The 14,128-nt window shown below is 38.3% G+C and overlaps 1 protein-coding gene across 7 annotated transcripts in view; it reads right to left on the reverse strand.

Moving 5' to 3' along the window:
* Positions 1-14,128, reverse strand: part of ELF1 (E74 like ETS transcription factor 1) — a 116,311-nt gene that overhangs the window by 61,678 nt on the left and 40,505 nt on the right. For 3 of the 7 annotated variants that reach the window (XM_062194102.1, XM_062194104.1, XM_062194101.1), the window contains one exon: positions 1,574-1,708. The exons of 3 other annotated variants lie outside the window; for them this stretch is intronic. The gene's annotated coding sequence lies outside the window, so the exon portion shown is untranslated. Of the gene's footprint in view, positions 1-1,573; positions 1,709-2,794; positions 2,849-14,128 lie in introns of all 7 variants that reach the window. One more of the 7 variants, XM_062194103.1, reaches the window with a different exon arrangement.

Genomic DNA, 14,128 nt, shown 5'->3' on the forward strand with positions numbered 1-14,128 from the left:
AAAAAAAAAAAAAAAAAGATAAATCCAGTTGCTTCAAGCCTAGGACTTCACTCTGCCTGGTAAGTTTCTCTTAACAAAGTTCCATTACACCCCTGTTCTAAACAAAAATGACTTTACCAACTGCAGTTATATTACTGGCTGACACAATCAATATAAATGGTTAATTTCTTTACTATAAAATATTTCAGGCACTACAAAAATTTGAAAGTCAAAATCAGTCAAAATCAATCCATTATTTAATGTAAACTTTGTTTTAAAGATTTATTTATTTGAAGTCAGAATTAAGAGAGAGGGTGAGACACCAAAATATCCTCTGTCTGCTGACTCATTCCCCAGATGGCTGCAACAGCAAGGGCTGAGCCGAGCCAAAGCGAGAAGCTTCATCTGGGTCTCCCACATGGGTAGCAGGGACCCAAACATTTCGGCCATCCTCTGCTGTTTTTTCCAGGCCATTAGCAGGAGGCTGGATCAGAAGTGGAACAGCCAGGACATGAACCAGTGCCCTATAGGAGACGCTGGCATCCCAGACGATGGCTTCACCCATTATGCCACTATGTCAGCCCCTATTTAATGTAAGCTTAAGATTCCTTCAAAAGGGTTTTTAGACATAAGGATACAAAAACTCATTAACTCATTTTTAGAAAGTCATTGCTCTCCTTTGGAAGTTACTATGGTTCCAACTCATTATAATGAAAATTGCTAAATAAAGGGAAATGAGAACCAAGGTTTTAGATTAGACAACTATGGTGCAAAGAAGATGAAATCAAGTAGGGTCAGCTGAAGGGCTACTCTAACTTGAATAAATCAGACAGTATGTGTGCTTATGTATATATCCATGTTGGTAGAGTGGCAATATCTAAATAACTGGAATTCTAGTACACCAAGCACCTGAACAGAAAGTATCTGACATGAAATGGTAACCTAATAAAAGGTTCTTTTCAACATACAGACAGAACTATTATAAGAAAAGTATATATTTAGAAAAGCTATTAGAAGAAATATAGTAGAAAATAAACAAAACAGAAGACAGAGAAACTATAAAATTTATAAATGAAAAATAAGCAATAAATACATACACTATGAAGTTTTTACGTGGTAGATCATGGTTAGTCCTTTTTATCTGTTTTCTCATTTGGCAGCATGCTCTAGATTAGCTCTAGACAGACACAAAAGTCCACTGGTATCAAATAAACTATGCAAAATCTTCCAAGGGCCTGCCCATTCTTAGTCTAGAAAGCACAGAATCAGAGCTGGGCTCTGGCCTAGCAGTAAAGATGGCAGGTGGGGTGCCCACTTCCTATGCTGGAATTCCGCTCTGCTCCACAACCCAGCTTCCTGTGTAATGCGGACCCTGAGAGGCAGAGGGGATCACTCCAGTATTTGGGTTCTTGGCTTTCTGGATTTGGCCCCAGCCAGGGGTTGTTGCAGGTATTTGGGGAGTGAATTAGTGGATGGGAGCTTTTTTCTATTGCCTAAAACCACTCTCTCTGACTTTCAAAAACATTTTACAATATTTTTTAAAAGTATGCAATCACAGGATTTTAGAGCTGAAAAAGACCAAAGGATTACCTACCTAGGTTAACACTTTCACTGGAAAGTAGACTGCAGATGTTTCTATTATTGCTTTAAATCTCTAAGGTTTCACTATCACTGTTCTCTTCCCAAAGTCTACCATATCATATCATCTTGCTTTATAGCATCACCCAGCCTAAAAGATGAAAAGGAAAGTTTTATAAGTCTTTTTGTAAGGTTATCACAACTTAACAGCTTATTAAAATATTTTGAAATAGATATTTAGTTACACATTTCTTTTTAGTTTAAATGTAGTTATTATTGCTATCATCAAAAAGTGAAATAAGGAAAAAACAAGACAGATACCAAAATGTAGTTAGTGAAATAACCAAATTTGGACTTCCCCAAACAGGGGTAATATTCTCTCAAATCCTGCAGAGTAAGGGAGAAAGAGGAACCAATTCTGAAATAAATTACATTATACATCTCCCTAAATCATATTCTATATATACAATATAGATGGAAAAGACAAAATATCACAAGGCCAAACATCGTTCCTCATTGCAATTAGCATTCTCATGATTTAATTTAAAAAGGAATTTCTACATTTTAAAATTTCTAATTTTAAAAAATTATTTCTACACACCCTGATCTACACCCAAAAAGTTTTAAAATATACTTTTGGAATCCATCTAGGTAACACAGTGTATTACCACCAGTATTTCTTAAATAGCTATCCTACAAAGCTATTTAAATTGGGCATTCTTTAACCTAGATTAGGTAATCTTTAATTGGGGGCAGTATCTCCTTTATATTACTCTTTCTTTAATGGGGTAAAGAGGGAAGATGGGGAGTAAAGTACCCAGAATTTTTATCAAAAGTAACTTTGATGTAAATAAATCAAAAGCTGATTTTTTTTTTTTTTTTTTTAATTAAGAAAGTCTCTGTCAGGCTTCTTGCGATCTATGGAAAGCTGAAGCAAGTCTTGGCAACCTGACAAGCTTACCTTAGCTTCAACCATGCTAATTAGAAAAAGAAAAAAATCAGTCTGATCAAACCAAACAGGCTGACTTCTCTATGCCTTTGCCTTTTTGCTGACACTCAGATGAACAGTTCCAGGACTCTCAGGCAGACTGCAATTACTCACTACCCAGACCTGAAATTCCAGTTCTTTCACATAGTTCTCCACTTTCCATCATTGGCCACTGGGGCCTACCTGGCATTAGATTACACTCAGACAGCATTTATAGCACCTTGCAAAACAGCCAAACAGATCGCATACCTAGACCTGTCCATACCTGTGGACTCAGGATTAACCCCTTTTCCTGAACATGTTCTGAAAATAACAGAATTTAAAACGAAAAGAAAATAACCAACAATAATCACATACAATGTTTTAACTTTGGTCATGAAAAAAGTTTAAACTTCTTTTCTTTTTGGAATTTTGCAATTAGCAAAATGTCACTAACTGATGCTTTTTAAAGTATACTTTAAAAACTAATTGAAAGATTTTCTTTCTTCTAGTACCCAAAATCTTAACTCTGACAATAAACACCTGGCCAGGGAACACAAACATGCTAAACTGTCCTTATCAGTAAAACCTGTTTGGGCAGCTAAAGAATTTCTCTCTACACAAACAAGAATTAACTTGCAAGGAAATTCTTTTTCATTTCTATGGCTGTTTATTCCTCTAGTTAAGATTTTCACCTTCTTAGAAAAAAAATCTATATATGCTCTAGCACAATGGTTTCCTACCATTCTGTAGAATACCGCAGATTCACAACCATAACAGTGTTTCACTAAGGCAGCCATTAAGCAGATCTGTTTAAAAGTTACTCCAGAAGATTTTACTACATGCCTAATACCCGCCTCTAATTCTCTCACTGCATAACCCTCTTTTAGTAGAAATTCCACAGTCATAAGAAGTTCCACTCTTAAAAAGAGAAATGCCATTAGCTAAAAGCAAAATTTAACTAACATGTACTCTGCTTTCTAGCCATAGGCAGCATTATTAGCTGATGGCTGCTTCCTGTATTCATTTCCTCATTACCTCTATTCTATCTCCCATCCAGGGGCTCCTCAGCCTGGAGTAGCAGCCATTCACCAAAAATGAAAATATGACTAACTTCTCTACATAGCACAAATCGGTGGCTTCCATTAACACAGTCATGACATGACAACAGTATGAGAAGACTGTAGTCAGATTTGCAAGACAGGATATTCGATTACCTGTACTGAAAAAGTGAACAGGAATATTCCATGAATCAAGCTTAAAAGTACACCTCTAAGCTATAGTAATCAATACAATGAAGTTCTGATAAAGAAATAGATAAATGGAACAAAATTAGCAGTCCAAAAGTAGACCCACATAAATACAGTTAATGGACCTTTGACAAAGTAACAAAGGCTATACAATGGAGAGAAGATAGTTCTTTTAACAAATTGTGCTGGAACAAGTAAACATTCACATGCAAAAATATCAGTCTAGATTCAGATCTTGCACCCTTTGCAAATATAATTCAAAATGGATCTCAGGCCTAAATGTAAAATGCAAAACTATAAAACTTGTGAAACACAGAAAAATCTAGATGATCCATGAGTCCAGTGATGACTTTTTAGCTACATCAAAGGCAGAATCCTTTTGAAAGAAAGAATTGATTAAAGTAAAGAATTCCTGCTCTAGGAAAGATAATGTCAAGAGAATGAGAAGACAAGTCTCAGACTGGAAAAAAATATTTGCTGAAGACACAACTGATAAATCACTATTAGACAAAATGTACTAAGACTTCTTAAAATTGAATCAGCAAAGAACTCTATTAAAAAATGGGCCAAAGACCTTAACATACACCTCACTAAAGAAGACAGGTAAGCTTATTAAGATGCATAGTAAGTACATGAAAAGATGCTCACGTCATCAGGGAAAGGCAAATTAATTTTTTATAAAAAAAACTTATTTAATAAATATAAATTTCATAAGTACAACTTTTGGATTACAGCGGTTCTTCCCGCTATAACCACCCTCCCACCTCCAAACCATCCCATCTCCTACTCCCTCACCCATCCCATTCTTCATTAAGATTCATTTTTAATTATCTTTATATACAAAAGATCAATTCTATACTAAGTAAAGATTTCAACAGTTTGCACCCACACAGACACACAAAGTATAAAGTACTGTTTGAAGACTAGTTTTACTGTTATTTCTCATAGTACAACACATTAAGGACCGAGGTCCTACATAGGGAGCAAGTGCACAGTGACTCCTGTTGTTGATTTAACAATTGACACTCTTATTTATAATGTCAGTGATCACCCAAGGCTCTTGTCATGAGCTGAGGGGACGGCAAATTAAAATGACACTACATACCTACTGTAATGACCAAAATCCAAAACACTCAATGCTGGTAAGGATGCAGGGCAACAGAAACTGTCATTTATTGCTGCTGGATATGCAAAACAGTGTAGATTCTTTGGAAAACAGTCTGGGTATTTCTTAAAAATTATTCATACCCTTACCATATGATACACCAGTCATACTCTTTTGCATTTACCCAAAGGAAGTGAAAACTTACATCTACACAAAAACCTGGACATAGGAATTTATAGCAACTTTATTTATAACTGCCAAAACCTGGAAGCAACCAGTATGTCCTTTACATTCACACAATAAAGTAGCATTCAGCTCTAAAAACAAATGAGTTACCGAATCACAGACACGGAAGAAACTTAAATGCACATTACTAATTGACATTTGTCCAAATCCATTTAAATGGACATTACCACAAGCAAATTCTAATGTAAACTATGGGCTTTGGGTGATGATGATGTGTCAGTGTACATTCACCAATTGTAGTAAATGCATCACCCTGGCACATTTGTTGATAATGGGGGAGGTTAAGAAATCTGTAGAGAGAGCATATATGGAAAGTCTCTGTTCCTCCCTCTCAATTTTTCTATGAAGCTAAAAGTGCCTTAAAAAACAACACACCTCTGTCATAATTTTACTATACTTCACCATCATCTCAAAAACAGATGTTTCAGCATTTCTGCATTTTACAGTTTCCTCATCTCCTGCTACCCCACTATTAAAGCCAAAGTCTGCCCTGCCCTGATAGATGGCACCAAAAACTTAGTAATACTATCCTTTGCCAGGCTTTTGGTGCCCACTGTCAAGCTCAATCTAGAACTTTCCACATATTTTCTCATGATCAGAATCACAATTCCTGTGACATTTTATTTTAGTATCATCTTCCCAGTCATGATACAATCAGACTTAAAAAATATATACAGCAGGAAAATAAAGTATCTCCATCTTTTCCCAAGTTCCCAACAAGTTGGAAAGACTTTACATCTCTTGTGCCCTAAATTCTATTCCCTATGCAGAAGGCTCTTAATTATCTACTCATTTCATAGTGCACTCCATTTTTTTTTTAAAAAAGATCTACTTATTTATAAGTCAGAATTAGAGACAGACAGAGACAGAGAGAGAATGAATCTTCCATCCGCTGGTCCACTCCCCAAATGGCCGCAACGGCCAGTGCTGTGCCAGGTCAAAGCCAGGAGCCTCCTTGGGGTCTCCCACGTGGGTGTAGGAGCCTAAGCATTTGTGCCATTCTCTGTTGCTTTCCTAGGCACACAAGCAGGGAGCTGGATTGGAAGTGGAGGAGCTGGGATTGGAACTAGTGCCCATATGGGATACCAGTGCTGCAGACAGCGGTTCAACACACTGTGCCTCAGCATCATACCCCCTTCTTCTTTAAATAATAAAAAAAGTTAAATAAGTTTGGATATAATCGAACAATTTTGATATTTAATGTCAAGATGCTTAAAACAATTCTTCCTACAATCATCCTCTTCACTGCCTGGCACTCACTCACCAAAGCTTCTTAACTCAATGAAACCAAAACAACAAATAGCAAAACCACAAGATGAAAAAAAAAAAAAAAAAAGGAAAAGCATGAGCTTAGTATTCTAACAGAAATAAAGTATAGATAGTTAATATTTATAAGCTGCACATGACTTTCTATATGCCTACTGTTTAATCCTATATAGAAGATAACTTTAAACAACATTTCTAAGTAATATATTTATGACATATACAGAAGTTAAAATTTAGGCCTTCCAGGCCTTCCATCTTACACAAAATAATTTCTCAATCAAGTTTAAATCATATGATTCCTTTCAAGTTACTGTTCAGTTAAGTGCAACAATAATCTTGGTATTAGGTTTTTCTAATAGGAAATAGTTTCATTATGCTTTTTTGATGTATAGACAGCTAATCAAAAGATCTGTTCTTCAGGGACATCTCTGCTACTCTACTACTACTGACTGACAGCGGTACAAGTTGATGAATATTTATGGAACCTTCCTTAAGCTCAGCATTGTGGAAAATACAGAGTTAATGCATGGCCCTTGTACCCAGGAAGCTTACAATCTAGTTCGGAAGACCAAGAGAGACAACTTGGGGCCAGCACTGTGGCACACTAGGTTAGTCCTCTGCCTGAGGCACTGGCATCCCATATGGGCACCAGGTTCTAGTCCCGGTTGCCCCTCTTCCAGTCCAGCTCTCTGCTGTGGCCTAGGAAAGCAGTGGAGGATGGGCCAGAGCCACGGCTCACTAGGCTAAACCTCTGCCTGTGGAGCCGGTACTCTGGGTTCTAGTCCCGGTTGGGGTGCTGGTTCTGTCCCGGTTGCTCCATCAGTGCAGCGTGCCGGCCATAGCGGCCATCTGGGGAGATGAAACAGCGGAAGGAAGGCCTTTCTATGTCTCTCTCACTAACTGCCTGTTAAAAAAAAAAAAACAGTGGAGGATGGCCCAAGTGCTTGGGCTCCTGCACCCGCATGGGAGACCAGGAAGAGGCACCGGGCTCCTGGCTTCGGATCAGTTGCGGCCTTTTGGGGGGGTGAACCATCGGATGGAAGACCTTCCTTTCTCTCTCTCTCTCTCTGTATGTAACTCTACCTGTCAAATAAATAAATTTAAAAAAAGAGAGAGACAACTCAATGTCACATGACAGTATTTCATTAATTGCTACTAAAGCTGTTCAGCATTGTATCAGTTCAAAAGGAGATGGTCAAAAAGGTCAAGGAAATACTGCACAAAGTAGGATCTAAACTGAACCTTAGAGAAAGACAGGACTTGGAAAGACAACAGGAAAAGGTAAAGATAGCAAGTATAGTGTGTGTAAATGCTGAGACACAAAAGATGCAGAGAATCTGCATGGGCGGGCACTGTAGCCCAGCAGAATCATCCTCTGCTTGAGACACCTGCATACTATCAGTAACCTGAGAGAGTGCCTTGTTCAAGTCCCAGTTACTCCTCTTCCGATCCAGCTTCCTATTAATGCACCTGGCAGGCAGCAGATGATGGCCCAAGTACTTGGGTTCTTGCCATCAACATGGGAGACCCTGATGGAATTCCTGGTTCCTGGCCTAGTTGTTGTGGCCATCTGGGGAGTGAACCAGCAAATGAGATTTTCCCTTCCCTCCCTCTCTCCCTCTCTCCTCCGCCCCTCTCTCTTCCCCTCCCTGTCTCTCTACCTTTCAATAAATAAATTAATCTTTGGAGATACAAGTTGTTAATAGCTTGACAAGAGCTACTAATTCCCAATGGGAAATAACAGAAAGTGTGTTTAAATAAGCAAAGCAAAACTAATTTATGGACAGCCTTGAAAGTCACGTAGTAGAATTTTCATTTGATTTGTGAAGAAATGCAAAGTTCCTGGAAATTTTCAAATTTGGTTGCAACAACAGAGCATGGTCCCTATGGTTACAAAACCCACTGCAAGTTACATAGGTGAGATCTGGCAACTACTATCCAAATTTGATGAGCACAACTTAAACATTCCACATCTTGACTCTAGCTAAACTGATAGTTCTGGTCACCAAACTGTACCGCTGCCCTCCTCAGTATTCTTGAGTATTCTGAGGGTGTGGCAACATTCTTTAAAACAAACAAAAAAAATCCATTTACTTCATGTTTTTGTTCTTTGCTTAAGAGGAGGGTGAAAGGAAGAAAACTAGACTTTCAAAAAGATATGACTCATTATACACAATCCTTTGTATAAGTCATTCAATTGAACACAAACTCATTTGGGTACCAAGGAAATTTTGAATTATATGAACAGGTTGCATGAGATAACTGTACCCTGTCATTTAGTATTGTGTTTTGAATAAACAGCATCCTCTTTACAAACATCTCAGGGAAGGAGAAATTCTTTCTGCATATACTGTCTTTTCCTATATATTAGATGGTCCTTATGGTACTATTACTGTGTATATTTTTTTTTCCAAAAAGCACTCATTAGGGAACTATCTGCCAGACACTGGTGGGGTAAATGGAGGGCAGGAAAGGGACAAATGTCTAAGACCTTCCCTACAAACTATCATAATGTATCAACTAAAACAAATGCAAATCACAATATGTGTTGTAGCAAAATTGAGTACCAAGTTCACTCTCTCAAGTTACTCAGTAATTATAATTATTATTATCTGTTAAGCTATTTGAAAGGAAAAGACACAATACATTTTTCTATATGTTCTTTATTAATGAATACAATTTAAAAGGATTCTAAGAGTACACTGTGTGCTTAAAACCAAATTAGGCCACATGATCAAAGGACATATTATTTTTCTTAAATCACTTATTTATTTTATTTGAAAGGCAGAGAAACACACAGAGATCTCCCATCCACTAGTTCATCCCCAATGCTTGCAACAGTCAGGGCTGGGGCAGGCCCAAATTAGGAGCCAGAAACTTTATCGATGTCTCCAATATGGATTGCAGAAACACAAGATTTGAGCCTTCATGACATGGCCAGGAAGTTGGAATTGGAAGCAGAGTAGGAACTCAAACCCAGGTACTCCAATATGGTATGTGGGCATCTCTGGTACATGCATCTGGCACAGTGCTTAGGACAGCCCTTGAGGCCTACATCTCATATTAGAGTGCTTGAGTTCAAGTCCCAGCTCCATTTCCAATTCCATCTTCCTGCTAATTCACACTCTTGGAGGCACAAGTGATGGTTCAAGTAGTTGAGTCCCTGCCACCTACATGAGAAACCCAGACTGAGTTCCTGGCTCACGGTTTGGGCCAGCCCAGCCAGTTATTACGAGGATTTTGAGAGTAAGCCAGTGGATGAGACTTCTTTGCCTTTCAACTTTTCAAATAGATAAAAGTCTAAAAAATTATCTTACTAAAATTCTTCATTAAAATATTAAAAGATGTGTTCTCATGTGTTTGCATTTGCATTTTATGGAATTTCACATGATGCACTAGCTTCCCAGAACCAAATGATTTTAAACTAGGCTTCACTATCAAAGCAACATACATGCATTTTCTGATTCAAACACAAATATACACCAACTCTACCAACAAATGGCATAAAAAAGAAAGGTCCAACATGGAAAAGGACACTCAACAACTCTTTAAGCTGTTTTCTATCTGTATAACCCAAATCAAATGCAGCAGGTTAAAGCCTCAGCCTGCAGCATCGGCATACCATATGGGCGCCAGTTAAAGTCTCGGCTGCTCCTCTTCTGATACAGCTCTCGGCTATGGCCTGGGAAAGCAGTAGAAGATGGCCCAAGTCCTTGGGCCCCTGCACCCGCATGGGAAACCTGGAAGAAGCTTCTGGCTCCTGACTTCAGCTCAGCTCAGCTCTGGCTGTTGAGGTCATTTGGGGAGTAGACCAGCGGATGGAAGATACCCCCCCGCCCCGGCTCTACCTCCTCTGTAAAACTGTCTTGCAAATAAATAAAATAACTATTTTTTTTAAAAAAAGTTTGCTTGCTTTTTTTAAAAATTTAATATATTTGTTTGAAAACTTAGGTGGCAGGGGAGGGGGGAGGGACACACACCTTCCATTTCACTTCATTCCCCAAATGAGTCCAACATCCAGAACTAGATCAGGCTAGGCCAAAGCCAGGAGCCAAGAATTCCACCTGTATCTCACAAATGGAAAGCAGGGGCTCAAGCACTTGGGCCATCATGTACTGCTTTCCCAGGCACATTAGCAGGGAGTTGGATGTGAAGAAGGGCAGCTTCACCTGCTGCACCACAGCACTGGCCCCACTAAATCAAGGTTTAATAAATAAAAGAACTATTAGATTGATTCTTATGAAACTCCTTAATTAAACATATTTGGCTTCATAATTTTTCCTTCAATTTTTAAAAACCAGATCTGAATCCCTAGGTTTGAGTTACTTTTTTAGGATCATTTAAATTTTTTTTTAAAATGTAGTAACCTATATTAATTTTCAGCTGAAAAACTGTTAATACATACAGTGTAACTCATTCCTAGAATAGGTAGATCTCAGCTAAAGTACTATTTGCCAAAAAGTTTTTTCCTGTCAACAATAACACTGCAATCTACAAGCAAAAAAAAAAAAAAAAAACAGTTACCGGGGCACATCAGACTTAGAGATAACAGAAAATAATACAAGGGGGACAAACAGCAAATTATTCCTTCTATTCAGTGGAGAAATTGGGCATATAATGAAGAATAGATACTTTTTCCAGATAAAGCCAAAAATAAAAGTTTTGTGATACTCAGCGGCCTAAGATTACTAAGCTATTTTCAGAGGCTCAATATACAATTATCACTTTTAATTAAGACAGAGACACTAATAACTTCACCAAGACACTCGATTTTCATAAACAGGACACAATTGGGGAAGGAAGACTGAAGCAGGAAAGAAGCTTTCCAATAAAATTATTTCTTACTAAGAAATCATGAAGACAACCTGTAGAAAAGCCACATTACAGCTGTTTAACCCATTAGCAGATTTCAGAATGAAGAAATGCCTTGCATGTATTCCTCCCAAGAAGTACTTATGAAATTTATCATATGCCAGTTAAATAAGATAGGACCTTTGTCCTTATAGTGCCTTGTATAAAAAGAAATATAACCACAAAACAATGTAAATAAATAAGTGAATCAACTGGTGAGGAAATAGAAATGCATAACTACATGTGAGAACCAAAAAGACACACACACACACACACACACACGGAAGTGGCATGTGGGCTTTCTTTGGAGAATAAGTAGCAAGCCTTTTTTTCCAAGTAGAGAAAAGATGAGGTAAAGAGGAGCACTCCATGTAGAATGAACAAAGGTAATCCTAAAAATTTAATCACTGAGAAACAGAACAGAAACTTAATGGAAACAAAGGTTTCCTTAACATGGGACAGGATCCATTATCAGAAGATCTGCATTCAAGTCCTAGTTCTGTCATTTACTAATTGTCTTTTCTTGGATAAATCGAATTCTGTGACCTTTCATTTCTTCTATCATCTTAAAGTTGTGCCTAAGAATTATTTACTTAGTTAACCATAAAATGCTTTAAAAGTTTTAAAGCAGCCTGATATAGCAATATATAAAAATAAGTGCTTAGACACTGAAATTCCAAAATCAAAATATTAGTTTACCTTTTCATAGTTAATTTATACCTAACACACAAATTTGTGACCTGTAAAACTGTCATGAAAGTAAACACCTTTTAAATATGTAAAAGTATATTTTCCTTCCAGGTCCTATTATCAAACAAGAAACACATAAAAGCCATATAATATAAAACAAGCCTACAAGATCCCTAGAATCAACAAGTGAAAAAAGTTTAAGGAAACAAGCTTCATACTTAACTGGCCTCCTCCCCGATGGGAAATTAGAGCAGCAATTGTACATCTGTGTCTCTGTTCCTCTCACCGCGGTTTAACTGACAGGAAGCAGAGAATAAGATAGAGCATACAAGCGTCAAGTATTTCCTGTCTTCTCTGCTACATCTTTATGTCTTGTTTTATAAATACTCCAGTAGTTTACGTGAAAATATATAAAAGTATGTTCCAGAAACACGCATAGGAATGGTGAGGAGTATTCATGAAAACAGGGCCAACAAAACAGTATTTCGGTATTTGGATCTAAGACTCAATATGCCCCAAAAACTCATTATTGTAGCTTCTGAAAGTATTCTTAGGAGTAAATGGCATACAAACTTAAGACTGGGAAAACCACAATGACTGAGTAAATACTCATGTCTAAACAATAGAACATGCCTTCAAATTATTTTACCCAACTGGCTACATGAGTACCACCTGACATCTTTGATATATGACTGACTCTCTCCCCATTCCTTCCTGTATCTATCAAAAATGGCAACCAGTAACACACACACACACACACAGCCTTCAAGCAATTCATTCTCAACAAAGCGGAATTGTTAACTCACCTCTTTGTTCTGGTTATTTTTACCATGGTTTCTTGTCAAGTTTCTTGTCAAGTTTTCACAAATTATATTTTGTGCTACCTCTATACACACACACACACATACACACACACGCTCGACTTCTTTGCTTACTTCCTGGTGTATCCAAAATTTGACTTATGCTATTGTTATATACATTCAACTCTCCACTATATACAACCAAACACAACTCTATTCTCAACAAGGGCAACCTGCCTGCTTCAAACCATTTTTTAACAAACTTCCAGTTAATTGTAACTTAGAGACTTTTCATACCTGGTTACCTTTGAATAAAATAATCCTTAAAAATGACCTTTTTATCACCACTCATATGCCTCATATTCTATACAAACTTCGGCAAATGAAGCTATTCAGATTGGTCAACTCTTATGTAAACTCTAAATACAAGCTATTCCAAGCACAATTTCACCAGGCTTTACTGCTACTGTACTCAAGGTCAACGCCCAAAATGATTCTAAGTATTTTACTGCCCACAAGCCCACTGGAGTTTCAGGTCACCTCTCTTTCCTAAAACAGAACTTAATATACACTTGATAGGCAACTTTGTGCTCCTAAAGTAGTATTTCTTTTTTATTTATTTGGAAATCTGAGAGAAGGAGATCTTCCATCTGCTGGCTTACACCCCATATGGCTGCAACAGCAAGGGCTGAGTCAAACTGAAGCCAGGAGCCAGGAGCTTCATCTGGGTCTCCCACATGGGTGGCAGGGGCCCAAACACTTGGATCATCTTCTGTTCTTCTGTTGCTTTTCCCAGGCCATTAGCAGGAGTTGCATCAGAAATGGAGCAGCCAGGACACATACTAGCACCCATATGGGACGCTAGTGCCATAGGCAGCAGCTTTACCCACTATGCCACAACACTGGCCCTATATAAGCAACATTTCTTAAATGAGTGGCTTTGAAAGAAAAATATTTCCCCCTGCTTTTTCTTTTAAATAAATTTAAGAACAGCTCCAACTTCTCTCTCCCCCCAAAACAACTAAAACCAACTAAAAGGGAGCACAGCCTTGGAGCAGAGGGTGCTAGGAGTCCTTGTCCTCTTCACCTTCACATGAGGTGCCGAGGGGCCCAAGGGCAGCATGGACAAAGGCAGAGCACAGGCAAAAAGCACCAAGAGGGGGCTGGCGTTGTAGCACAGCAGGTAAAAGCCCTGGCCTGCAGTGCTAGCACCCCATATGGGTGCCAGTTCAAATCCTAGCTGCTCCACTTCCAATCCCGCTCCTTAACATGCCTGAAAAGCAGCAGAGGATGGCCCAAGTCCTTGGGTCCCTGCACTCACGTGGGAGACCTGGAAGAAGCTCCTGGCTCCTGGCTTTAGACTGGCTCAGTCTCAGCCATTGCAGCCATTTGGGGA

Source organism: Lepus europaeus, chromosome 6, assembly GCF_033115175.1.
Source record: "Lepus europaeus isolate LE1 chromosome 6, mLepTim1.pri, whole genome shotgun sequence".
In the NCBI taxonomy this organism is placed as follows: Eukaryota; Metazoa; Chordata; class Mammalia; order Lagomorpha; family Leporidae; genus Lepus; species Lepus europaeus.